Source organism: Bidens hawaiensis, unplaced genomic scaffold (genome assembly GCF_021521415.1).
Source record: "Bidens hawaiensis isolate Kalapana, Puna unplaced genomic scaffold, B.hawaiensis_p1.1 tig00023222_1, whole genome shotgun sequence".
Classification (NCBI taxonomy): Eukaryota; Viridiplantae; Streptophyta; class Magnoliopsida; order Asterales; family Asteraceae; genus Bidens; species Bidens hawaiensis.
In genome coordinates this window covers 170,329-198,297 of record NW_027493642.1, presented here as the reverse complement: position 1 = coordinate 198,297, position 27,969 = coordinate 170,329, and the positions used below count along the sequence as shown (strand labels likewise).

At 34.0% G+C, this 27,969-nt stretch overlaps 2 pseudogenes across 2 annotated transcripts in view; both read left to right on the top strand.

Moving 5' to 3' along the window:
- LOC143567133 (uncharacterized) overlaps positions 1-26,551 on the top strand; it is a 36,912-nt pseudogene extending 10,361 nt beyond the window's left edge. Inside the window, exon 10 of the transcript XR_013141358.1 lies at positions 26,476-26,551. The product of XR_013141358.1 is annotated as an uncharacterized LOC143567133 (transcript). The remainder of the gene's footprint in view (positions 1-26,475) is intronic.
- Positions 10,516-26,481, top strand: LOC143567127 (uncharacterized; annotated as a pseudogene). The gene is made up of 8 exons (XR_013141355.1): positions 10,516-11,160; positions 11,251-11,313; positions 16,368-16,453; positions 16,539-16,728; positions 16,817-16,953; positions 17,025-17,109; positions 17,197-17,595; positions 25,993-26,481. The product of XR_013141355.1 is annotated as an uncharacterized LOC143567127 (transcript).
- Positions 26,552-27,969: the final 1,418 nt, after the last annotated feature.

Below are 27,969 nucleotides of genomic sequence, written 5' to 3'. Positions count from 1 at the left end.
AATGATTTGTTTATTTCATATGAATGTAATTTCCAGGAAAATGAAAAATACATACTAACATTAAAACCATGTTCAAATAACCGCGATTATTATGAGTTAGAAGAATATTAGAAGATTTAAGTTTGCATAAAGTGAAGGTAGTGATTCTTACTTATAATTGTTGAAAGTATGGCTGTCACGTTTACCTATAACATGAAATCCAACCCAAAAAAACCTGTACCTGAACCCAAACTAACTCGACCCGATAAACTCGAACCCAAGAAAATACTAACCCGAACCTGAACCGAAGTAATTCGGGTTGGTTCTTGGGTCCGAATTCCAGGTTTTGGGTCAACCCGAAAATTTTCAGTTTTAAAATAATATGTATTTTTAGGTATTAAAGGCTAAGCCTTAGCCGCTGACGTTATCATGATTTAGTCAAAGTCGATTGTTTCCACATAGAGTCGAATGTTTATTGTTTATTATTTTGAATATAAACCATAATAAACACTTTAATTAACACTTCAAAATTCACTAATCGTCTATTGTCAATCCATATGAAGATTACTTATTATATGTAGTAATGGATTTAGTTGGAATAAACCTAATTTTAATGTCATGTATTAATATGACTTAAAAGATAAGAACCATATATGAAAATTGGTTGAAAAAAAGATGAGGAATGCTATGGTATTGAAAAGTAGCAAAAATGGTAGGCTTTTATTAGAATAGATAGATAACACAGACCCAAAAAATAAGTTGAGCAGATTAAAATTAATTTTAGATATTGATTAAAATTAAAGGATGGCATTTATAATTTAAAGTCACTTAAAAAAATATATTGATTAAACTTATTTTTTAAATTGCATCTCAAACCCGTTAAACCGTTATAAATAACAACCTTTAACATATTATCACAAACCTCTATAATAAATAATCAATACACAATAAGCTTAATAATAATAATAATAATAATATTAAGAATCCAGATAATTAATAATATTATGTTAATAATTAAACATTTTAAAAATCGTATTATTATTAATTTTATGTTAAACACCAAACTTATCAATCCTGTTTTAAAATCGTGTATGCATATTATCACATAAAAGTTTATTCAATTAGAACTATTATGCATATTATCATAATCCAGATAATAAATAATCAATACGCAATAAAGAGATCAATTCATAACTAACAGATGATTTTATTGAAATACTAGCACCATGAATTCGTTTAATAATATCATAGTTAACAATATCATAGTTTCACAGTCATATGCACGTTCATAAATATTAACACTATTATTTTCGTAAATAACGTGATGCCGTGATAGTTATATATAGTTTCTACGTTCATATTACATCTTTTATTGATAATTATAGTCTTTTTAAAATCACAAATACTTTATAGTGTAATAGCTCATAGCTTTATAGGGTATATGCATATGCATGCATATGCATAAACTATATATATTGTTTCTAAAAATAAAATTTTTTATTGCCCTATTCGTTTCATAATTTCGTAGTTCATAATATTATAGTTCCATCATATTATAGCTTGACAATTTCATAGATTTTTTATTGTCCCATTCAATGCGTTACCTGTTTAATAAGATTAATCCTCTTTTTTAAACGAGCACTAATTAAACACGATTTCGACAACAATTATGTTTGCTAGATTTAATAAATGGTATGTTCAAACATATTCAAAAAAGCCTAGGAAATAGCCATCATTATCGGATATACTTTGACGAAAGAAATGACAGTTACATATTGTTATAACACACTATGGACGCTTTTGCCCTTATAGTACTCAAACGAAATAACAAAAACAAGACACTATTGGGCTTTTTGGGTTACTTTTGATCTTAATCCTTGGATCCCCTAATCTAATGGTCCACAATTATTCTCGTAATTTCTAAGAAACAATGTCTTTTTATAATAACCTATCCCTATATACAGAAAATGTTTTAAAGAATGTAACATGTCACAATGTCACACCTCCATCTTAGGTCTAGGAGTATGACCAACAGTTGGTATCACAAGTGTATATAAATCAGAGTTTCGTTATATTAGCGGAAGACTTATAAAACTTGTGGATTTAAGTTGTAAATATTTACATAAACAAAAGTTGGGATTTTAAAAGATTCCCAAACTTAAGTACAAAAGATTACTTGTTTTTACATTACAAAAACCACCACCATTTATATATTTAATGTTTAATACAAAAGATCCGAGCCATCGGATTTAATATAGCACTTCGACACTTCCAAGTGCTAATCTTGTTCATCTGCAAAATGTAAGAAAATACGTCAGCAACGAATGCTGGTGAACACGCTGACGCAAAATAATTTCTTTTACTTTATTACCCCTCGAGACTACGCCTGCCTCGGCCCATCGTGGCTTAGGAATAACAAAGTCAAATAACACATTATAAATATGAGTCTCTACTCTAGGTCACCTCATCAAACACCGCAACGTTCGACTTAGTTAAGTACCCGTAAATATACACATAAGGTCGTACTCCCTGCAGGAGAGCGTCCTACGACCAAGGGTGGTGCGGCATGCCCATTCACCGCGTAGTACCACCTATGTAAGGATCCAGACATACGTATACCACAGCCTGAGGGCTAGGTTCATACCCTTATTTATAATGGTTTTAGGAACACATATTTCATATAACATGTTTGACTCATTTGAAAACAAGTTTATAAAAGTTTGGGGGCGTATTCACCTTATCGTTTTAGGATCGGCTTCACTCACCGTCCAAGGGTCTTTCCCTTCTTTATCTCGCACCTATTTGTTAGTCGGATACACGATCCGGCTTAAGACCTTTAGTCTTGTTTTATACCTCGATGAACTTTTAGTTCATTTTCTTTTACTTAAAAACCTTTAGTTTAAAAGTAATTTATAAACCTTTAGTTTATATAGAAACCAGACGTTTCTTCTACTCCAAGAAACGTAATCATTTTCATTTATTATTTAAGAATACTCATTATTCATTAAATAATATCTTCATAACAAAGAATATATATATATATATACTTACACACATATATACGTATTTAACAATATCCAATATTCAATCTTTCATTCATTTCTTTGTTAAGTTTTCTTTTCTTTTCTTTTATCGAGGTATTGAGTATAACCTCGACTTAAGGCTTAAGCCTTTAATATAATATTGAATTATATTGAATTTTTCGTTACGCCAACCTCGTTGGCGTTTAGAAACCCTAGGGACTTGAGCAGCACTCCGCCGCTTCTTTTCTTGATAAATTCTTTTCTCGATACGCAAGTCGACGAACGCCAATCTTCAACATACGTTGGCACGTACTTCGAGAACAAACACCATCTTGGTCAAATGTGGGTGGAGGGTGGCACGAACTACGAGGAAATGTTGATATACAAACAAGGAATTGGGACACGCTAATCGAGGAAGTATGGTACGCTTATCGAGGTATGGCTAGAGAGATCTTAGAGAGAAGTGAGTGCAGATTTGGTGTGTAGAAATAAGCTACCCTTGGCCGCTATTTATAGGCAAAAATTTGGATCTCATCGCGGTACGCGATGGGTCCCTGGGCAGACCTATCGCGTATCGCGATATAGGTCTGATGACTCACCGTGTAGACCTGCCACGTGTTGACACGTGGCTGGCGCCGCGCCACGTGGCGACACGTGGCAGCAGTGTTGCCACGTGGTGACACGTGGCAGCACATAGTGCCACCGTGTGCCACGTGGCACACGTGTCACTCTGTGTCAGAAGCCCCATCGCGTATCGCGATGGGTCTCTCTGATGATCCATCGCGTAGCGCAATGGGTCAGAAAATCAGAATTTTCATTTTAAACCCTAAGGTTTGAAATTTGGCATTTTCAGTCCTTGAACTTTGAAAAATTGACATTTTGAACTCGAAATTTTCACGATATTACACACAAATTAAATAAGATGAAGTTATCTAAAGTTTGATTAAACTGATTGTGACTTAATGAGTGTGTAAATGATAAGGGGAGTTATAATCTTTTCTTTCTTCCTCCCCTTTGGCCATCCATTTCACACACACACACACACTTTGTATTTTCTAAAAATCTCTTTCAAAAATCATAAACAACTTGGTGAATTTGGAAGAAAGAGTATTGGATTTTTGAATCAAGCAATAAGTAAGTATAGTTTAGTATATGTTCTTGCTTATATTTTGATTTTTGATTCATGAAACCTAGTATCCAAATATCAGTCTTATGAAAATGAATCAAGGTTGATTGTTAAAAGAAATGTTGTGTTTTGTTATAAAATAAAAAATGGAAACCTTTTGTACATAAATATTATTTTATAAATTTGTATGATAATGAAAGACATGAGATTTGATTATATAAAAATGTTCCTTGATGATTAAAGATTATAAGGATATAAGAATCATGATTTTTGTGACTTTTGGTTTGAATCTACTTGTTGACAGATTCAGTCACGTCACCACATTTCACCTATCTAAACAGTAAACACATTTCTTTTGTATGAAATGTGAAACCAACAAATGTCGTCTACGTGATATCACCTTTTTTTATATAGATTTTACAGTATCATAGTCTAAAATGTCAAAACAACCAAGTGTAACATTTATTATTAATTTGTTGTATTGTTATAACGTATAATAAGTATCCAATAAATACAAATGACTCATTTAGAAATTATGAAGCTTGTTTATTATATATTTTATATTTATGTACATATATTTTTAGTTATATATATTCATCATATCAAATAAGACCCAGTTAAGCTTGATATAGAAGACCGAGCTCATTTACTAAACGATTTTGGTTTTAGACTCAAACTCATGTTTAAGCTCGTTTCAACTTAATTTGTTAGAACCTTTAACTAGCATATGTGCCCAACCCGGCCCATATCCTAAAATTTTGTAACTGTGTAATAGTGGTGAAAAATAATCTTATAGTACGAGTATAAACATTTGTTAGTCGGATACACGATCCGGCTTAAGACCTTTAGTCTTGTTTTATACCTCGATGAACTTTTAGTTCATTTTTTTTTACTTAAAAACCTTTAGTTTAAAAGTAATTTATAAACCTTTAGTTTATATAGAAACCAGACGTTTCTTCTACTCCAAGAAACGTAATAATTTTCATTTATTATTTAAGAATACTCATTATTCATTAAATAATATCTTCATAACAAAGAATATATATATATATATATATATATATATATATACTTACACACATATATACGTATTTAACAATATCCAATATTCAATCTTTCATTCATTTCTTTGTTAAGTTTTCTTTTCTTTTCTTTTATCGAGGTATTGAGTATAACCTCGACTTAAGGCTTAAGCCTTTAATATAATATTGAATTATATTGAATTTTTCGTTACGCCAACCTCGTTGGCGTTTAGAAACCCTATGGACTTGAGCAGCACTCCGCCGCTTCTTTTCTTGATCAATTCTTTTCTCGATACGCAAGTCGACGAACGCCAATCTTCAACATACATTGGCACGTACTTCGAGAACAAACACCATATTGGTCAAATGTGGGTGGAGGGTGGCACGAACTTCGAGGAAATGTTGATATACAAACAAGGAATCGGGACACGTTAATCGAGGAAGTATGGCACGCTTATCGAGGTATGGCTAGAGAGATGTTAGAGAGAAGTGAGAGCAGATTTGGTGTGTAGAAATAAGCTACCCTTGGCCGCTATTTATAGGCAAAAATTTGGATCTCATCGCGGTACGCGATGGGTCCCTGGGCAGACCTATCGCGTATCGCGATATAGGTCTGATGACTCACCGTGTAGACCTGCCACGTGTTGACACGTGGCTGGCGCCGCGCCACGTGGCGACACGTGGCAGCAGTGTTGCCACGTGGTGACACGTGGCAGCACATAGTGCCACCGTGTGCCACGTGGCACACGTGTCACTCTGTGTCAGAAGCCCCATCGCGTATCGCGATGGGTCTCTCTGATGATCCATCGCGTAGCGCAATGGGTCAGAAAATCAGAATTTTCATTTTAAACCTTAAGGTTTGAAATTTGGCATTTTCAGTCCCTTAACTTTGAAAAATTGACATTTTGAACTCGAAATTTTCACGATATTACACACAAATTAAATAAAATGAAGTTATCTAAAGTTTGATTAAACTGATTGTGACTTAATGAGTGTGTAAATGATAAGGGGGGTTATAATCTTTTCTTTCTTCCTCCCCTTTGGCCATCCATTTCACACACACACACACACACTTTGTATTTTCTAAAAATCTCTTTCAAAAATCATAAACAACTTGGTGAATTTGAAAGAAAGAGTATTGGATTTTTGAATCAAGCAATAAGTAAGTATAGTTTAGTATATGTTCTTGCTTATATTTTGATTTTTGATTCATGAAACCTAGTATCCAAATATCAGTCTTATGAAAATGAATCAAGGTTGATTGTTAAAAGAAATGTTGTGTTTTGTTATAAAATAAAAAATGGAAACCTTTTGTACATAAATATTATTTTATAAATTTGTATGATAATGAAAGACATGAGATTTGATTATATAAAAATGTTCATTGATGATTAAAGATCATAAGGATATAAGAATCATGATTTTTGTAACTTTTGGTTTGAATCTACTTGTTGACAGATTCAGTCACGTCACCACATTTCACCTATCTAAACAGTAAACACATTTCTTTTGTATGAAATGTGAAACCAACAAATGTCGTCTACGTGATATCACCTTTTTTTATATAGATTTTACAGTATCATAGTCTAACATGTCAAAACAACCAAGTGTAACATTTATTATTAATTTGTTGTATTGTTATAACGTATAATAAGTATCCAATAAATACAAATGACTCATTTAGAAATTATGAAGCTTGTTTATTATATATTTTATATTTATGTACATATATTTTTAGTTATATATATTCATCATATCAAATAAGACCCAGTTAAGCTTGATATAGAAGACCGAGCTCATTTACTAAACGATTTTGGTTTTAGACTCAAACTCATGTTTAAGCTCGTTTCAACTTAATTTGTTAGAACCTTTAACTAGCATATGTGCCCAACCCGGCCCATATCCAAAAATTTTGTAACTGTGTAATAGTGGTGAAAAATAATCTTACATAAATTAAATTAATGTCAACATAAGAACAATATTAATCAATGCATTCAAGAAGTCTCAATAACGAATAGTAGTAAAGTCTAAAGTGACCGTGAGCAATAATCTTTCTTACCTTGAATGAAATAGGTTGGTGGATACTATTCTCGTATAAGTTTTTGTATTTAAAATTAAGACATAAAGACAAGACATCTTTATTTGAATATTATATATATATTAAAAAGCATTTTCTACTATTCATGGAATTGTGGTTCTGAAGCTTACACGTGTTGCACAAGTCCACAGTTTAATTACATTCAGCTGTATCATCTCTCTCTTTCTATCTCACCACCAGAACCATGACACCACCGTCTCTTCACCGTGAGCTGCATCTTTGTGGTGGTCACAAAGTTTACTGTAGCAACAATAGTACAGCCTAAAGAAGCAACGGTAGCTTTTCTTTGCTACCATTCTGTCAACAAGCAGGTATTCTAATTTGGATTTTAGGGTTTCAAATTCAGAGTTTTTTTTTTTTATGTTTGCTTTATCAATAACAATTAACAACTCCCCTCTTTTTTGTTGATTATATATGTTACTGATGCCTATTGCTTCTCTTTTGTTGTTGACAGGAAATGAACCGAAATATATTGGTAGAAATTGTTGATTGAACAAGTTGTTCCTGACCTCTTGATCATCTTCATTCGAGTTACAAATTAACTCACTTATGAAGGTAATTTACTGTTTGTTTTTACACTATTGCTTGGGCTTAATTTATTCTATAGAAAATAGAAAAACCAGATTTTGATGACTTCACATATCTAACTTAATATTAAAAGATTATCAAAGTTCTTAACCACTGTTATAAGGTTATCTAATGTTAAATATCTTAATATTGTTGCAGAAGAAACTATGGAGTTAACATGTTTCAAATATGTACATTAGATCTTTATATTAGCAGAGGATCATCAACAGACATTCACCCTTGCAGAGATACCGACAAAGAATCCTCTTAACACGAACAGATCGAACATGTTACAACTCAGCTCGCGGGTATAACTACTAGTTTATATTAAATAGATCCTTACTCTAAATCATTTTCAAAATAATAATTTATAAAACTGAGATCCAAATCTTAAATTGGTTCAAATTAGATACGTAGATTAGATAATTAGTGATCAAAGTCCGCTATCATTGGGTCACAAGATAAAAAGTAGAAAGTAAAAAGCAAAAAACATCCAAGTTTTCCCTTTGAGTTTTGTCCTTTGATATCATTTCATTTTCGAGTACACTCATCTCACCGGTTCAATTGTGTCTCACTCTAAACCCTATGTTATAGTAAAAATTGAAAATAATGAAAGTTAAAGTAGAGTCCATAATTAATTAATTACATAATCATTAAATATTGAAAATTGTCCATAATTAACTAAACAGTCATTAATTGAAAACTAATATAAACTTCTAAGCTACCCTATCAGCTAACCATACTTATAAGTACCTTTATCACATGAGCCTCCTTTAATGTTTATCTCAAATTTCCAGGGAATGCTTATGGCTCCACTGAAACCCAGCTTACACTTGAAAGGCAATACGTTCTTCACCACAAACGCTTGCGGTTGCAGCAAAATGGTGTTCACCACGATCCGTGACTTCCAAACTGGACAAGGGGGTGGAGGTTAAAGGGAAAGCCAAATGAACAAAGCTAGAGCCACCAACCTCAAAAGTTGGGCTTATAACAGATTTTGTGGTAAAACGATCAGAGTTAATGAGCATCCCGAAGTAAGCCTCACAGGCCCTTGACCTGTGACGTTGACCTCATTCAATTTGATTGAGGGCAACACTCCGGTATTGAGGCTTAGCTTTAGAATCGCTTGATCTGGTTCGTACTCGAGGGTGAGTGACGAAGGTAATTGGATTGTCGCGTTGATTAGGTAGTCCGGGTATATCTCCTTATATCCTGACGGCGGTGAGAGTGGCGGGGTTAAAGACCGGTGTGGTGCTGCGACGTGCGGCGAGTGATCGCCCACGTTATGGTTATTGTTGCGGCTATCAGCAACATGATCGTCACGGCGACCATAACGTGGGCGATCACTCACCGCGTGTCGCAGCACCACACCGGCCGGGTCTTTAACCCCGCTACTCTCACCGATGTCAGAATATAAAGAGATCTACCCGAACTACCTAATCAACGCGACAATCTAGTTACCTTCGTCAACGTCACAGGTCAAGGGACCTGTGAGGCTTACTTCGGGATGCTCATCAACTCTGATCGTTTTACCACAAAATCTGTTATAAGCCCAACTTTTGAGGTTGGTGGCTCTAGCTTTGTTCAGTTGGCTTTCCCTTTAACCTCCACCCCCTTGTCCACTTTGGAAGTCACGGATCGTGGTGAACACCATTTTGCTGCAACCGCAAGCGTTTGTGACGGTGTAAGCTTCAGTGGAGCCATAAGCATTCCCGGGAAATTTGAGATAAACATTAAAGGAGGCTCATGTGATAAAGGTACTTATAAGTATGGTTAGCTGATAGGGTAGCTTAGAAGTTTATATTAGTTTTCAATTAATGACTGTTTAGTTAATTATGGACACTTTTCAATATTTAATGATTATGTAATTAATAAATTATGGACTCTACTTTAACTTTCATTATTTTGAATTTTTACTATAACTAGGGTTTACAGTGAGAAACAATTGAACAGGTGAGATGAGTGTACTTTAGAGTGAACCGGTGGCCGATTGGTGGTGTGATCCGTGGTTGTTGTTCAGATCAGTAATGAGTTACGATTATATGAATGAATATTTATTTGCAGGTGAGAGAAAAATAATAATAATGGGAGTAATTAAACCACATATATATGTGTATATATATGTCTATAATAAGAAATGGAAATTATATAAAATATAAAGTTGGAAATTGTAGTGAAGTCTTTGTGGGTTTTGGTTGTTTTCGGAAACGGGTGTTAATGATTCTGTGTTTTTCGGTCTGTCGTGGTTTTAATTTGTGGAGGTGTTTTGGTTTTTGGTGAAAGAATATTGAGAGTTTGGTAATGTTGGTATGGTTTTGACGGCTCGAGGGTCTACTTGCAGACAGTACCGACACAAATCAGGAATCTACTCCGGTTAATGGAACATCGATAGAGGTTTCATTTGATGATGATAATGAGAAGCAATTTGCAGACAATGATGATGATATATTTGTTCAGTTAGTAACTCCTCATGATACGTTATCTAAGAAGCAGCCCGTTATTAACCTTTCGGATTGTGAATGGGAAGAGGGAATGCCAGGAGAAGTTAAAGGCGATGAAAGTAAGTGAAATGGTATGACGGATCTTCTTATATTAATCCTGATTTGGGCTCTGCACACGAGTTACAGCAAAAGGAGCCGGCTTCAAAAGGTGATTTACTGAAAGAAATTGATTTTCAGGAAGCAATTAGACGAAGTATGGATGGATGATGCGAGGCACCAGAAAGATACCGATGCATCATCTGCACCTGAAGCGTGTAAAGATATTGATACTCCAAGATTATCCTCAGAGATTGCTCTTTCAAACAAATCATCTGTTGATGTGGATGCAACTACTTTAGATGATCCAGACTTGGTGGAAGTGCAGACGGAAACATCGTATCGAAGCGATCAGATACACCACCATGATTTAGTTAACGCTGCAAATGATGATCATAATTTTCAAGGAGAGAAACATGTGGAAACAATGGAAGAAGAAACAGTTAGTGAGATTAATGTTAATCTCACTGAGCCTCAACAAAGTGAGGTTAAAGTTCAGATGGTTGACCGTGTTTCCGAGCCACTAGAACCTAAAGGAACTTCTTCTAACAAGTTAGAATCCGAATCTGATATTGTGCAGAAGGTTGCAGAGGAACGCGACAGTAATGCAACTCATGTGCAAATACAAGAAGATGCCAACAGATTTGTTATCAATGATCTGAGCGATGAACAGGTTGAAATCGCTAAGGCTAATATAGAGGAAGAAATGGCAAATGTAAACAAGGAAAGCATCGATCTTGGTGATGAACAAAGAAGGCTTGAACGGAATGCAGAGTTTGTAAGTGGTGACATGTTTACCGAATGCCAGGTAAGCACACGCAGTCTTTTAGCATCTTTAGAGCCCACATGATACAAATGCTAATAGAAAAGAAGTTAATTATGTTTATATATGTTTCAGGAGCTTCTTCAAATGTTTGGATTGCCATATATCATTGCTCCAATGGAAGCGGAAGCTCAATGCGCATCTTGGTTTTAAATTGCGCACGTAATGCGCGCATATTGCGCTGTTGCGAGGACTGGGGCGCATCAATTGCTGCGATGCGTTGGGGTTACGTGTTGCGCCAATATTGCGCCAGATTTCGCATATCGCGGCTTGCATAATGCGCTCTGATGCACCTAACGTGTAATTATGTAACATCCTACTTTTGATTATAATAATAAAATAAATTTCGTTATTTTATAGTGGGTCGTTATCGGTTTAGATATATAGAATACGAGTTGGGCTAGTGTTGGGTAAATGAATATGGGTTATGGACTTGGGTTAGGAAAGAAAGAAGGAAAGACCATGGGTTTAAGCCCATGATCCATAAATATATAAACCCTTAATCTCCATTTAATCCTCATTCACGCATATTCCATACACCACCCAAAACACACACTTAAGTGTTCTCTCTAGTTCTCTCCTTCTCTAGCCGAAACCAAGAAAGAATCCGAGCACCGACCCGAGGTAATGATAGTTTAATATTGTATGAGCTTAACCGTTAGATATAGTCACGAAACGACGAGCCGATATCGTTAAATCGTTTTAAGTCACGAGATCCGGGTGGAATCGGGTATAAACCGAACCTATGATGAGCTTAGGGTTCACCCTAGCTCAGATCTGGATCGAACGGGACGAAAAACGGTTAAAAACGAGTTAAAACTCGTTTTTTCCGACGTGTTCGCGGTTTTCCAGTGGCCTTTCGGCGGCGGCGCCAGAAAAGTTAATACGAGGTAAAGAATGTTAGGGAATGTTCTGACATTCCCTGACCTAACCCTAGTTCGTTATGGGAACTTAACGAATTGAAGGGTGATTCGTTAGTTAATTCGCATAAGGGAGCACGACGAACTAGCTCTAGTTCGTCTTTGATTCGTTAGGGGAAAGGGGTAACGAATTACCTTTGATTCGTTATGACCAGTTCGTATAAGGATCAGTTCGTTAAGGTCCAATTCGCTATATGGACCAGTTCGTGAAAGGGTCCAATTCGTCATCAGGACCAATTCGTTATAATGCTTGATTTGTTACAAAGCCAGATTCGTTATAATAGTTAATTCGCTATGAACTCCCATTCGTTAAGGACTGAATAACGAATTAGAAGTTTAATAAATGACAGAACAGTCACTGGACTTAGAAAAGAATGATTTAATTACAAAGAAGCCCTTGAACTTTTTAAGTTAGCAAATTTAATAATGATATGAACTCTAATGGAAAATGTGTTACGACAGTTAATGGAAATAAAATTTTTCCAAGCTGACCTGGCAGCTCGACCCTAGCCAGGGGCTCTGCCCCTTGGACCCTGCTAGGGGCTGCCGCCCCTAGACCCCGCTGCCAGGGGCGCTGCCCCTGGACCCCCGTCCGTTGAGGGGTATAATTAGAATAGAAACGTGATATGGCTAGTGATAGATAATTGATACGAGTAATTGTTATACAGTTAGGCGTGCCCAACTGAAGAAAAGAATAACTATTAATGGTGAACGTAACCGCATTCAGGTGAGTTTCTAGTCCCATTCCTTGTTATGTTTTCGGGGCTGTGTGCATACTCGATGTGATTAGTTAATACACTTATCTTAAGTGATAAGTGTATACCATATATGTATTATGTGAAATGTATGAATGATTTCTTGTCGATACATGAACGATCTTCGGAATTGCATGTACTGTAAGGAAATGGTTGATGTTATATGTATGTTGTAAGAAGAATAATGAATGATGCATGTATGTGCGAAACTTACGATTATGTATATAGAAAGTATGTTAAGGAGGTATGGAAGGAAGGGTACCGGACCCTAATAATATCCGAGGATGGAGGGTACCGGACCCTAATAATATCCGAGGATGGAGGGTTCCGGACCCTAATAATTTCCGAGGATGGAGGGTACCGGACCCTAATAATATCCGAGGTATGTAGGGCGAATGTTCTTTATAACGTAAGGCTAGTTATGAATGTATATGAAAGAACGATGGATAGCTTAAGTATGTAATTTGTACCTACGGACACGTATATGTGTATGTAAAGTAAGTTATGTGATTAACTAGAACTCACTCAGCGTAGCTGACTTTTAGTATGCACGCAGACAAATAGGTTGAGATAGCTTGCGTGATTGAAGACACATGGCATGGAATCGAAGATATTGGCATCTCGAAGAAATGTTGTGATGTTTTAAAAGACTATGTTTTGTTTTAAATGACTATTAATGTTTTATAAGACAAGATTTGAGGGTTATGTAAGATATTATGGTTGAAGTTTTATATTCCGCGTAAAGTTTTAATTAACTCTGATTTGTAAAACTGTGTTTATGAGTAAATCCAACACCAAAGTAGGGCTACCGGTAACGGGGCCTTACAAATTAGGGCTAGAATCAGACCTTTTCAATTGAAAACTGGGTTGGATCTTTTAGTTATGAAAGTTATTACTTACCTGGAGATGATAAAGAAGTCTTGTATAGTCAAGGACAAATTTGGTAGAAGAAGAATCGATGTAGAAGGTTGGGAGATGGAGGAGGCGGAGGCTAAATTAATATATAAACCCTAAAATTGTTATCATCTACGTGTACATCAAGCTTTTTTAGTTGTAAATTTGAATTAAAGGATTTTTACAATTTATTTAATACAATATATATAAAATATAGGGGTTGTATCAAATACAAACTATAATATTGTACAAAACGTGCGAATTGAAGGTTTCACAAATTTCTGGCGGTGGCATTATTGTAATTAAATGGTTTCATCTCTCTCATCCTCCTGCTTAAAAAATATCGAACAATTAAAGCTTCCGAAACAATCAATCAATTATAAAACACCTAATTAATCATTTGTAAATGTCAAATCAATCGATCAATTGTAAATACATAATCAATCGATCAATTAAAGAAATCAATTTTATGAACAAAAGTTCACGACAAAGACTAATTGATGCTCAAATTGTACTAATCCATCAATTTGAAGCTTGTGAATTGAACTAATTGAGAAACTGGAGTTTTTTGAAAATGAATTTGATTAATGATTTGAAGCTTGCAACTGAAATTTTTTAAAACAACCAAAAAATAAAAAACAGAGTATGATATGTTGTTGGGTATTACACTTCAAAGGTTTTTAAAATGGTAACTAGAGTAATTATTTTCCTTAGTAGAGTAATTATATTATTGGATACATATACCTAGAGTAATTTTGTCATAAGTAGAGTAATTATGTAAGTAGAGTAATTATGTAACTGGTATGTGAGTAAACATAGAATTTGAGTAATTTTCAATTTCAAGTAGTGTAACATTATGTTATAAGTATAGTAATTTTCAATTACAAGTAGTGTAATATTATTACAAATAGAGTAATTTTAAATTTCAAGTAACGTAACTTTATATTATAAGTAGAGTAATTTTCAAATACAAGTAGTGTAATATTATTACAAATAGAGTAATTTTTATTTTCAAGTAGCGTAATTATATATTTCAAGTAGCGTAATTATATATTAGAAGTAGAGTAATCAACATTTATAAGTAGAGCAATTTGTGAAACAGGGAGTTCATAATATGTTTGATTTCATAATTACTCTAGTTATATAAATAATTACTCTAGTAGAGTAATTATCATATCTTCTTCTACATCTTAACATCCTTTAAAAACCCTAAAAACTTTAGAATCTTAATTGACTGGTTAGTGCATTACGTGGGTTCAATTGAACCATCTCAAAACTCAAATTGAAGTGTGCGGCTCATGAAATTCTAAAATAAAATTAATTTGAAGAAGATGCTGAGCGATTTTGATGGAATTTGGGAAACAATTTGATGGAAGTGAATAAATTTGATGAAGATGTTGAGTAATATTTATTTGGGAAGGGTGAAGAATCAATTTCTTGTTATTTATGACTATGCCACCGCCCAAATTTCAAATTTAATTCAGTTTGAACGTTTAGTATCATTTTTTACTTTGTATGATAACTCCCCCCATAAAATATATTGGGCCTAACAATCAACAGAATTTTCACTGCTTTTACCCCCGTTTCCAACTTCCAAGTTAATAGCTAAATTTTAGTTTAGGTAAACAATCAGCAAAACTGTTCATTTATTTTTATTTACTCATATTTTTTATTTTTTGAAAGTTTAAAAGTTAAGATGTTAAAATATCATGTATAATTATTTTTTTAAATTATTTTAATAAAGAACGCATCAGATACGTGATGCACTCGCATCACGCACAAGGGCGGATCTAGTGTAGAAGTTGTGGGTTCACGGGAACCCACTGAGTTTCGGATTTTTAGTATAATATCCTATATAAAATATTAGAGTGAACCCATATATAAAATGTTGAGTGAACTAGTAAATATTCTAAACCATGGCCTAGTTTTGAAGTTTCCTCTTCCCTATATGGACATCTTGCGTTCGAATCTACCTATAAGCAAAATTTTATAATTTTTTAGACAATTAATCATGATAGTTTGTTCTGGAAGGGTTAAAATTCTATACTTCTTTTTGGTTAAAAACAGGTAGGATTTTGTTGATGAGGAGTTTAATTTTTCCTGTAGTATTTTTTTTTTTGGGTGCTGTCACCGTAAAGGTTCTGGTCTTCTGGAGTTTGGTCTCTTTGTTGTAGCAAGCTGCTTGCTAGTGGCATGGTGTTTAATAAAGTGTTCAATTTGTGTTTCAAAAAAAAGTTATGTTACATTGTTAGTTTGTTACGTCAAATTGTTAATTTGTTTAAACTTGAATTAGATGTTAATTCGTTAAAACTTGAACCGTCGAGTCATAAAGAACAAATATAGCTTTATTTTCAGTTTTAAAGTCAATCATACTTATATGATGTGTTTTTGAATTTATAATGATATTTGTTTTTTTTGTTATTGTATCGTATATTATTTATGTGATGAACCTTACCCGACCCAACACCGTCGAGCTGACCCGAATTTTTTTATGTCCGGTTGTAAAATATTAGGGCATCTAAAAACAGTGAAGGTATATGTATCAAATATATCATGGAGCTTTTGTAGAATTTTTAAATAGTCGAATCTGATTTTATCTGATGAGCATTGGTATGGTTTTTAGGACATTGAAACGGAGCTTGGCTTAACAAGAGAAAAGTTAATCCGTATGGCAATGCTTTTGGGGAGTGATTACACCGAAGGTATCAGGTAAGACGATCTTTGTTATCAGTTTTATTTTGGTATGAAACAAAATATTTTTTAGATTATCTGATTATTATGCAATATTGTGTAGTGGAATTGGCATTGTGAATGCTGTAGAAGTAATAAATGCTTTTCCCGAGGAAGACCGGCTACATAAATTTCGTGAGTGGATTGAATCTCCTGATCCAAGGATCCTTGGTAAAGTTGACTCGTCAAATACAAGGAAAAGAGGGTCGAATGCTGGTGTTGATGACCTGAAGCAGATTTTCATGGATACGCATGTAAAATAAACTTCTTTTTCGTTTTTATTATTATTTTTATAACAATTTCTTCATCTTTGATCTCAGTTTGATTATATTTACTTTTCAGAGAAACGTGAGCAAAAACTGGCATATTCCTTCTACGTTTCCAAGTGATGCAGTGGTTTTTGCGTATGCATCTCCACAAGTAGACAAGTCAACATAACCTTTTTCATGGGGAAAACCAGATCTATTTGTTCTTCGCAAGTACGTTTTTTTACACATAATGTAACTTAGTTACTCGGTTTCTAATGTTTGTTGATATTTGTTTTGTAAAGATTGTGTTTTGAGAAGTTTGGTTGGGGTGCACAGAAGGCTGATGAGTTACTACAACCTGTTTTAAAGGAGTACAACAAACATGAGGTGCTTCATCTTTATCATCCCAATTTTTAATGAATTTAATAAGATTAGGAGAAAAAATGTCTGATTTTGACAATTTGATTTGTGCAGACTCAATTGCGACTGGGAGGGTTTTACACTTCTAACGAGAGGTTTGCTAAAATTCGTAGCAAGAGGATAAGCAAAGCCATGAAAGGAATGGCAGGGAGTAAAAGCTCATAGTTAATGGATTACAACGAACAGCCAAATGCATCCAATAGGAACAAGAGAAAGAAAGTTAAGCATGCAGAAGATAATAATGATGTAGAAAAGTCAGAATTGTCGGTTCAAGAGAGACAGAGTAAAAAGACCAAAAGAGGTTTGAGTGTTAAAGGAACAGGTAAATCAGTTGGAAGAGGAAGAAGAAAAAAGAAGAATAATCTCGAACTTTCTGGAACAAGTTCTGATGTAGAAAACCAGAGTGACCATGTGTACCGAGTGCATGATGAACATAAACTCGGACCACGGAAGGTAAACACATGCTTTAAATTCAGGAAAAAAAAACAGTTATATGTCTTTTTATCACTTTCTGATTAACTTATTGTTATTATCAGTCAAAACGTGTTAAAAAGTCAGTGATATCCACATACAATGAAGACTCTGATATCCACATACAATGAAGACTCTGAAACCGATGAACCTACAACACAAGATAATGAGGTGACGCTTGACACTAGTTTGGAGTCGGGTGTCGTTGATGCTGATGTGGCGGATGTGGGTAAAGATTGGTGTTAAAATGATGAATATGACCCGGAGGCGGAATTATCAAAAGAGTACCTTCAAATGAGGGTGGGTTTTTGATGTGGGGAGATCAAACGTCTACCAAATAATGACAACATGAGTTATGGAATTACAAGAGTTTAAAATTAATATTTTATGTCTTTTGGTTTAATCATTAGAAGCCTAATGGTTTTATGTTTCTTTATAAATACTTGAGATTTTGTAATGTAAAAAGAGAAGGTTTGGAATATATAAAAAAAATCATTTCCTCTCTATCACAGTGTGTGTTAGTGTGTGAAGGACCTAATTATCGGTATTCTTTGTGAATCAACGATAGTTGGAAGAATTGATCATGGTATTCGTGTGAATCAACAGGTTCAATTATTTATCTTATTTACTATCTACGTCTTTTCTGGAAGTTCGGGGAAGAATCACACGGGTATTTGCAGAATCAACGTGATTCGATCTTCGTTTGCGTTTTACCGCTGCATCAGGTGGTATCAGAGCCAAATTCCTGGCTCAATATGGCTTATGAGGGGGACAATATCTATGATTCCTGGCCCGTGTTTGATGAATACGAGGACGAGGAATGGTATGTTTGGGCAACCGGTGATGTTCTTGAAAGTTTAAAAAGAAAACATGGGTGGTCTACAATTTATTCAGGTGACATGGATATTACTCAAGAAGAAAAAAACCACTGGAAGAGATTTTTGCCAAATGCTAATATTAATATGGTTAGCAATGTCATTTATGAAGATTTGTATGCAAGTTTCACAAACATCACTCTAAGGTTAGAAGTCAACCAATTATATCTTAAAAATGCACAAGATATAATGGGGCCATTTATTAAATATGCAAGCAAAGAAATATTATCAAGATCACATGAACTTGTAGAAAATAGAAAGCGTATCGATGCTCCCTTTGACCCATGTGGTACAAGCCTAGAGGCGGACAAGATGATTAGTAAAGTTGAACTATTTTGAGCAGGTCATCATAACTATAAATCGGAATCAGATGGATAGTCCCTTTGACCCAGGTGGCTACGGTTCAAAGACAAAAACTCGAGGGCGAGTTTTTTCAAAGGTGGAGAGAATGATGTGGGGAGATCAAACGTTTACCAAATAAGGACGACATGAGTTATGGAATTACAAGAGTTTAAAATTAATATTTTATGTCTTTTGGTTTAATCGTTAGAAGCCCAATGATTTTCTGTTTCTTTATAAACACTTGAGATTTTGTAATGTAAAAAGAGAAAGTTTGGAATATATAAAAAAAATCATTTCCTCTCCATCACAGTGTATGTTAGTGTGTGAAGGACCTAATTATCGGTATTCTTTGTGAATCAACAATAGTTGGAAGAATTGATCCTGGTATTCGTTTGAATCAACAAGTTTAATTATTTATTTTATTTACGATCTACGTATTTTCTGGAAATTCGGGGAAGAATCACACGGGTATTTGCAGAATCAACGTGATTCGATCTTCGTTTGCGTTTTACCGCTGCATTAGTTTTGCTTGGAAGAAAATGAGGAAAACAAGGAGTCAGGAGGACCTGGTTGCAGCCCTTCAATCGAACCGTTGAATGAACCAGACTCTGGCCGCAGAGGATCAGGGGATGCGGAAGCATTACCTAGCCAAGATGATGCAACGGGGTTAGCGGTGGGTCAAGGTCAAAACAATGAAAGGATGATGAAGGGATTAGGCCTGTTAGTTACTTTTCTGCTATGCCTAACTTGAGGAGAAAGCGAAAGAAGGTATAACTTGGGTTCAAGGGCTTTTTGAGTTATCATGTTTCTTCAAACCCAAGGGTTTAAACTTGGTTTGAACTTTAGAATGTAATAATAGTGACTTGTATTTTTAACTAGTTTAGTTTGTTTAGCTGATAGGTTTATTTAAACGAATATAGTATATTTGTTATATGGGTTTGGATCAAATATAAATGAAATTAACGCGCTAAATGTGAGAATCAAGTAGAGTAATTATAAATACAAGTAGAGTAATTATGTAATTACTCTATGATAATTACTCTATGATGTAATTACATAGTTACTCTACTTGTATATATAATTACTCTACTTGATTCTCACGTTTAGCACTTTAATTTCATTTGTACGTTAACCTTCCCATTTGTTCTATATTATTAATACTAGTTTGAGGCTCGTGTATTACACGGGTAATTGTTGAAAATTTTGAACTTTAACCATTAAGTGAAATACAGTCAACAAATTGATTATATATTGTTAATACAATTACAATTAAATTAAAATTACAGAAATTACATAACTAATATTTCACAAATATGTTACAAATAGGTAAAACTTCCTTTTACACTACATTTGTGATTGTATTAGCAAGTATACATTTTTTATATCAAAAATCAAAATCTTTAGAGCAATTTATATGGGAGATATGAGGGATCAAACCTCACTATCACCAATTTATATGGGAGATATGAGGGATGACCCTGGCTTGTCAGGGTTCGAGTCCTGATCTCACCCGATTTTACCGGCTCCTCGTTGTCGTGCCGTTTTGGCGGGCGTGGGGGTCGGGTTTTATGCGGGGAATCCCTCAATAGATGGATCGTTAGGGGCTCCGTCCGTCAGTACTCGTGGCCGGCTTGGGCTACCTTTAGCCAATGGAGGACGTGTACGGATTACCCGACGTTATTTAATTGGTCGTTCCAAAATAAAAAAAGAGTTAGATTGTTTTAATAAAAAGGTATGACAACGTGACCAAAATGGCTATTAACTATGATTAAAAGGATTATGACTTTGTTTAATAGTCTTATTAAATTGGTATAATGATACTTTTAAGAATTAAAAACAAATGCTTTTCAACGCACCACTCTAAATTCGGAGAGAAAATAAGTATAGACCTACACTGTAAGGCCCCGTTACCGGTAACCCTACTTTCGTGTTGGATTTACTCATAAACGCAGTTCTAAATATCAGAGTTAATTAAAACATTCGCGGAACCTTAAAAACATTCAAACCATTACATTCCATAACCATAATTCTTGTCTTACCGAGCATTCATAGTCATTTAAAAACAAAACATAGTCTTTAAAATAACACGTCATAGCAAAATCTTCAGATGCTAGCTTCGTCCAACTCTGCCATGTGTCCTCCTCAAGCTACCTGCCTCATTCTACTCACCTGCGTGCATACTAAAGGTCAGCTACGTTGAGTGAGTTCTAGTTAATCACATACTCATACAATACCTTCTTACATTTCATACTTAACCTCTTAACTTTCTTTCATACACACATAAGTGCATATACTTTCATTCTTACCTTCATACTTTCTTTACATACATAATCATACGTTTTAAAGAGCCTTTCGCCCTATAACCTCACAGATATTATAAGGGTCTGGTCCCTGACATCACAGATATTATAAGAGTCTGGTCCCTAACATCACAGATATTATTAGGGTCTGGTCCCTAACATCACAGATATTATTAGGGTCTGGTCCCTCTTCGTTACCATACAACCAGGCGAAGTTAACCCTAGGCGAACATATGCCAGGCGAAGTTATCAGTTAGGCGAACTTGTCACCAGGCGAAGTTATCAGTTAGGCGAACTTGGCCTTAGGCGAAGTTACCAACTAGGCGAACTTGGCCTTAGGCGAAGTTACCAGTTAGGCAAACTTGCTTGCAAGCGAACTTTCTTGCAGGCGAAGTTCGCTTGTAGGCGAAGTTGTGCAGCAGCCGCCGCTGTTCGTCCTTAATCCCCAAAATCATCATCGTTTTACCGAGAAATCCATGGGTATGGCGTTAACAAGTCCCGCGATCATTCCCATGGCCTTGTTTGGGTAAAACTTAGCCCGGAATGACGTAAAGTTTGGACCTTTATGGTAAAAAAAAACGTTCAATACTAATGTTAAGGGTTCATTAATCGAGCCGTTTCCATTTTCGGGTTCATTACACTCGTATTTATCATCAAGTTTACAACTTTATGTTTCGTTTATACCCGATCTACTATCGTTCTAAGTTTCAAGACTAAACGTTTATAAAAACGAAATCTTTAGGATCAAAACATACCTTTTATACGTTCGGTGTGGTCGCGGTTTGCTTGGTTATCTCGTATATTGAAGATCTAATAATGGTCGGCTTGATTTTTGGACTCGAATCCGCTATCTCTCTCTCGGCCGTATGAGGTGTAGTGTATGTGTGTGTTTTTGAGTGTGTAGAGATTTATGAAGGATGGAAATGATAGTTAGGGTTTTAGGATGGTTTAAGGGGATATTTATATCCCTTAAAGCCCATGGACCTAAGGCCCATTACCCTTAATCCATCTTAATTAATCTAAGTCCATGATCCGTCTTTACTCGGTATTACTTACTTAACAACGCGAAATCACTAAACGTAACTTTCTTTATTTATCATTATAATATTCAGGATGTTACATACACCTACCTAGATACCAATTATTTTTTAATTGATATACTCATGCTCATGATATTCGAATATAATATTCGTTTAATGTTTAATATCTTCAACGAAATTTCAATCTAGACTATATGTGACGTTGCGACGTGATATTTGTTTTTTCCGTACACCAAACCTTGATTAGAACTTATCATGAATTTAAATTAAGATTTTTAATTGGCTATTGATGTTTTTTAAGTGTCTATGATTCTATGATTTTCTAGGTTAGAGACATTATGATGTATCGGGAATTCATACCGAGGCACCATCATTAAAATCGCATTCAACACAACTTTTAATCAATTATACCGAGGCACCAACATTAAAATCGCATTCAACACAACTTTTATTCAACACAACTTTTAATCTGCCGCACTACACGTAAGAATGACATTGAACTTGACAAGAGTGCCTAACCTTTTAATCAAAATAGTAGTGCAAGTACATGTGGTCCAAATATTTCTAGGGACCATCAATGGTGTAATCACCGAAGGATAAAATTTGTAAAGATAAAAATTACTATATATAGAAGCGCGAATTTAAAGAGAGCATTTTTTGTATTATAATGAAATTTGCCAATTAAACAAAATTTCGCCGTCGCTGATGATTAAAAGGATCATGACGTTGTTTAAAAGTCTTATTAAATTGGTATAAAGATACTTTTAAGAATTAAAAACAAATGCTTTTCAACGCACCACTCTAAATTCAGAGAGAAAATAAGTATAGACCTACACCTACCTAGATAAGAATTATTTTTTAATTGATATACTCATACTCATGATATTCGAATATAATATTCGTTTAATGTTTAATATCTTCAACGAAATTTCAATCTAGACTATATGTAACGTTGCGACGTGATATTTGTTTTTTCCGTACATCAAACCTTGATTAGAACTTATCATGAATTTAAATTAAGATTTTTAATTGGCTATTGAAGTTTTTTAAGTATCTATGATTCTATGATTTTCTAGGTTAGAGACATTATGATGTATCGGGAATTCATACCGAGGCACCATCATTAAAATCGCATTCAACACAACTTTTATTCAACACAACTTTTAATCAATTCAACACAACTTTTAATCACTTATACCGAGGCACCATCATTAAAATCGCATTCAACACAACTTTTATTCAACACAGCTTTTAATCTACCGCACTACACGTAAGAGTGACATTGAACTTGACAAGAGTGCCTAACCTTTTAATCAAAACAGTAGTGCAAGTACATGTGGTCCAAATATTTCTAGGGACCATCAATGGTGTAATTATAGAAGGATGAAATTTGTAAAGATAAAAAATTACTATATTCAAGAATAGCGAATTTAAAGAGAGCATTTTTTGTATTATAATGAAATTTGTCAATTAAACAAAATTTCGCCGTCGCTGATGATTAAAAGGATCATGTTAATTCCTCTGTTATTTTAAAATGTTTATAACATTTTCATACGAGCTTTTTTTAGAAATTTTTTTACCATAATAACAAATGTTTTTTTTATCTTTAATATGAATATCATATTGTTATATAAAAATAAAAAAAAAGTTGGTGGGTTTTTTTATATTGTGTTATTTGGTTGTTCCTTGTGTTTTAATTGAGTTTTTCTATGCATTGTGTTATATATTTCGGTCATTGTGTTTTTCAATTGATACTCATATGAAAGATAAAAATTAACACAAAGATTACGTCATTGTGTATTTCGTGCGTCATTGTGTCTTTGTGCTCAACTTTTGTCTTTATACTTATCTTTGTGTTTTAGTCATTGTGATCAATATTCACTTAATTTGAGAAAAATAGTATTATGTTGTTTGTGTATTACGTTCAAGGCATTGTGTAATATATAGATTCCATTGTGTTTTACGTTTCAGACCATTGTGTTATACGTATTTACCATTGTGTTTTACGTTTCAGGCCATTGTGTTATACGCATTTACCATTGTGTCTTACGTTTTAGGCCATTGTGTTATACGCATTTACCATTGTGCCTTACGTTTCAGGCCATTGTGTTATACGTATTTACCATTGTGCCTTACGTTTCAGGCCATCGTGTTATACGTATTTACCATTGTGTCTTACTTTTCAGGCCATCGTGTTATACGTATTTACCATTGTGTCTTACTTTTCAGGCCATCGTGTTATACGTATTTACCATTGTGTCTTGCGTTTTCAGGCCATTGTGTTATACGTATTTACCGTTGTGTCTTACGTTTCAGGCCATTGTGTTATATGCATTTACCACTGTGTCTTACGTTTCAGGCCATTGTGTTATATGCATTTACCATTGTGTCTTACGTTTCAGACCATTGTGTTATACGCATTTACCATTGTGTCTTACGTTTCAGGCCATTATGTTATACTTATTTACCATTGTGTCTTACGTTTCAGGCCATTGTGTTGTTATATGGATTCATTATTGTGTTTTACGTTTCAGGTTATTGTGTAATATGCATTCATTATTGTGTTTTACGTTTCAGGTTATTGTGTAATATGCATTTATCATTGTGTTTTATGTATTAGATAATTTGTTAGTATTTTTCATTATATATATATATACACACACTATTGCACAATGGTGTTATTAGTATTTTAAAAAAACACAATGATCAGATGGAAGACACAATGGCGAAAAAACACAATAACAAACAGAAAGACACAATGACGAAAAAAGACACAATGACGTAAATTATTTTTTATTCTTATATAACAAAATTATACTCATATTAGTAAAAAAAACGCTTGTTATTATGGTGAATTTTATTTTTTTTTAAAATTTCATATGAAAAATTATAGATGTTTAAAAATAATGGGGGAATGAACATGTGACTTGCATGTGGAGAGAGAAAATGGGTAATATTACTTTTATACCATTTTTCTTTTGGTCCCTACATGAAACATGTCAACTGATTATGGTTTCTCATCATTCTCATTTTTGTTCCCTTTTGTAGAGTAACTTGACCCATTGTTTTATATATAGATATTTAAACAATCATGTCATCAATCATATAAACCCTTAATCCTATCGCTTTAAAAGTTAGAAATATTTTTAAAGACATCGAACAACTTTAATTTGTTATTTCGAAAACTTGGAAAACATTATACACATAAAACTTATTAATCAAGTTTTAATTTCTACACAAATTTAGATATTCATAAGGATTGTCATTTCATATATACTTAGGCTAAGGGTAATGGGGCTTAGTTGAGCCCCAAGTGATCCAATTAAACCTGACACGTAGGCGATGACATGGCCCTGGATCAAACCCCTCAACCAAGCCTCAGAGGGTGTAGTGGTCCAGGTGATCCGGGGCTTGATTGAATTTTTTATTTTTTGTTATGCACACAATTATAAATTAAAATACTTCATTACAACATAAATAAAAAGGAAAATAATTAGGAAAATAAAAAAAATACATAAATAGCGTTGAAACGTTTCAAACGCATTCTCTGGTGCCGGCTCCGGTTGTGTTTCCGGGACTGAATAATCGGATTGTGACATATCCATGAACGCTTGAAACGATTTGTCGTCAATGTAGTTCAATCCCTCGGGAAATTGAGTATCGTTGATGTTGATATTACCGTAACCCGACCCCGACATGCTTTTTAATTTAGCATGATGAACATACACACGGACCACGAAAGGTAAACACACATTATTCGGAAAGCAGATATACACTTATATGTCTTTTATCACTTTCTAATCAGCTTACTGTTATTATCAGTCAAAACGCGTTAAAAAGTCAGTGATATCCACATACAACGAAGACTTTGAAACCGATGAACCTACAACACAAGATCATGAGGTGACGCTCGACACTAGTTTGGAGACCGATGTCAGTGGGGATCATGGAAGCAGAGTCGACGCTGATGTGGTGGATGTTGGTAAAGAGTGGGGTCAAAATGATCAAGATGACCTTGAGGCGGAATTATCAAAAGAATACCTTCAAATGGGGGGCGGGTTTTGCTTGGAAGAAGATGAGGATAACAAAGAGCCAGGAGGACCTGGTTGCAGCCCTTCAACCGAACCGTTGAATGAACCAGACTCTGGCCGCAGAGGGTCAGGGGATGCGAAAGCATTACCTAGCCAAGATGATGGAACCGGGTTAACGGTGAGTCAAGGTCAAAACAATGAAGAGGATGATGATGGGATTAGGCCTGTTAGTTACTTTTCTGCTATGCCTAACTTGAGGAGAAAGCGAAAGAAGGTTTAAACTTCAGAATGTAATACTAGTATTTTTTTAACTGATTTAGTTTTTGTTCATCATATAGGTTTATTTAAACGAATCTATTATATATATAAACGAACCCTTTAAAAGCTATCTGGTTGCTCTCTACATTCCTGCAAATCATCAGATTGCATTATTTGTATATAAAAGTTTCTTATGCATTTCACCCGAATTCATACGTATGGGTCTTACAAAACCCATATGTTCCTTAAACGATTTATAAAATCTCATAAATTAAAAATTAATCTTACCAAATAATTGATATGAAAATCATATAAAATAGGGATATACTAAAAATAATATCTTATTTATTTAAATATTTGTGAAACTCTTTCATTATCAAATATTAAATCAAATACTAAGTATATTATTAACTTCAGTATAATAAATAAAATTAAAATCCAAAAAATAAATATAAATATTATAAACGAATAATGTAAAATAACCCTCAGTATATAGGGAATAAAAGCTAATATTGTATATTTTTTTCTATATAATTAATATACTCCGCAATTTAAATAAGGACAGACACAATAAAAAACCAACATACTTTTTGATTTTCTTAATAAAGTCAATTAATAATTAATAACATTTTGTATATTAGAATCCATTAACATGTTAGATTTGAAGAACGATATAACTTAACTTATGGAACCGTAGATTCTTTCGTACTCTAAACTATTCTTTTGCTGACTCTAGTAGTCTATTATCTATTTCCTACTTTATGTTTTGAATTACATACTTTAATTTCAATATTATATGGTAGTCATAATAATGTTAGTTTTGTCAAACATATTATCTATTTGTTTCCTTCATACAACTAACATATTAAACACGTTTTCAACTTAAAACTAGTAGAAACTTCTTTTATGCATTAATTTTTCTATTTTATTTTTTGTTCTTTTACTATGTTATTAATATTTTCCAAAACCTAAAAAAACTAAAAAAATTTGTAACTCACGAAAGTATATATATGTAGTTTGTGAATGTTCATATATGTGCAAGTTACATACATGTATCTCATACGAGGTATATGTGTAGATTATTATATATATACATATATATATATATACTTTCACGAACTATACATACAATTTTTTGTGTTTGACAATTATTAATATCATATAAAAAGAATGAAAAAATGAAAATTTATTGTTCAAAAGTGGTTTTCACAAACCATACATTAGGTCTTTATTATTAATTTTTCTCATGTTCATGTTGTGTCGCAATAGTCTTTCTCATGTTCATGTTGTGTCGCAACAGTCGTAGCTCCTGTCATTGAAGTTGTAGTTCAAGTCGGCGTGTCTCTTGCTGCTAGCGCTTCATCAGGGCCCCGCCCATGGGGAGGGCGAGAGGTCAACCGCCGGAGGACTAGTCTCTTGTGGGGGCCAAGGGCCCGCCCATATATAATTTTTGCTTTTGTATATGTACACTTCAAGAACCAATTTCTTAGATCCATTTGAAAAATTAAAC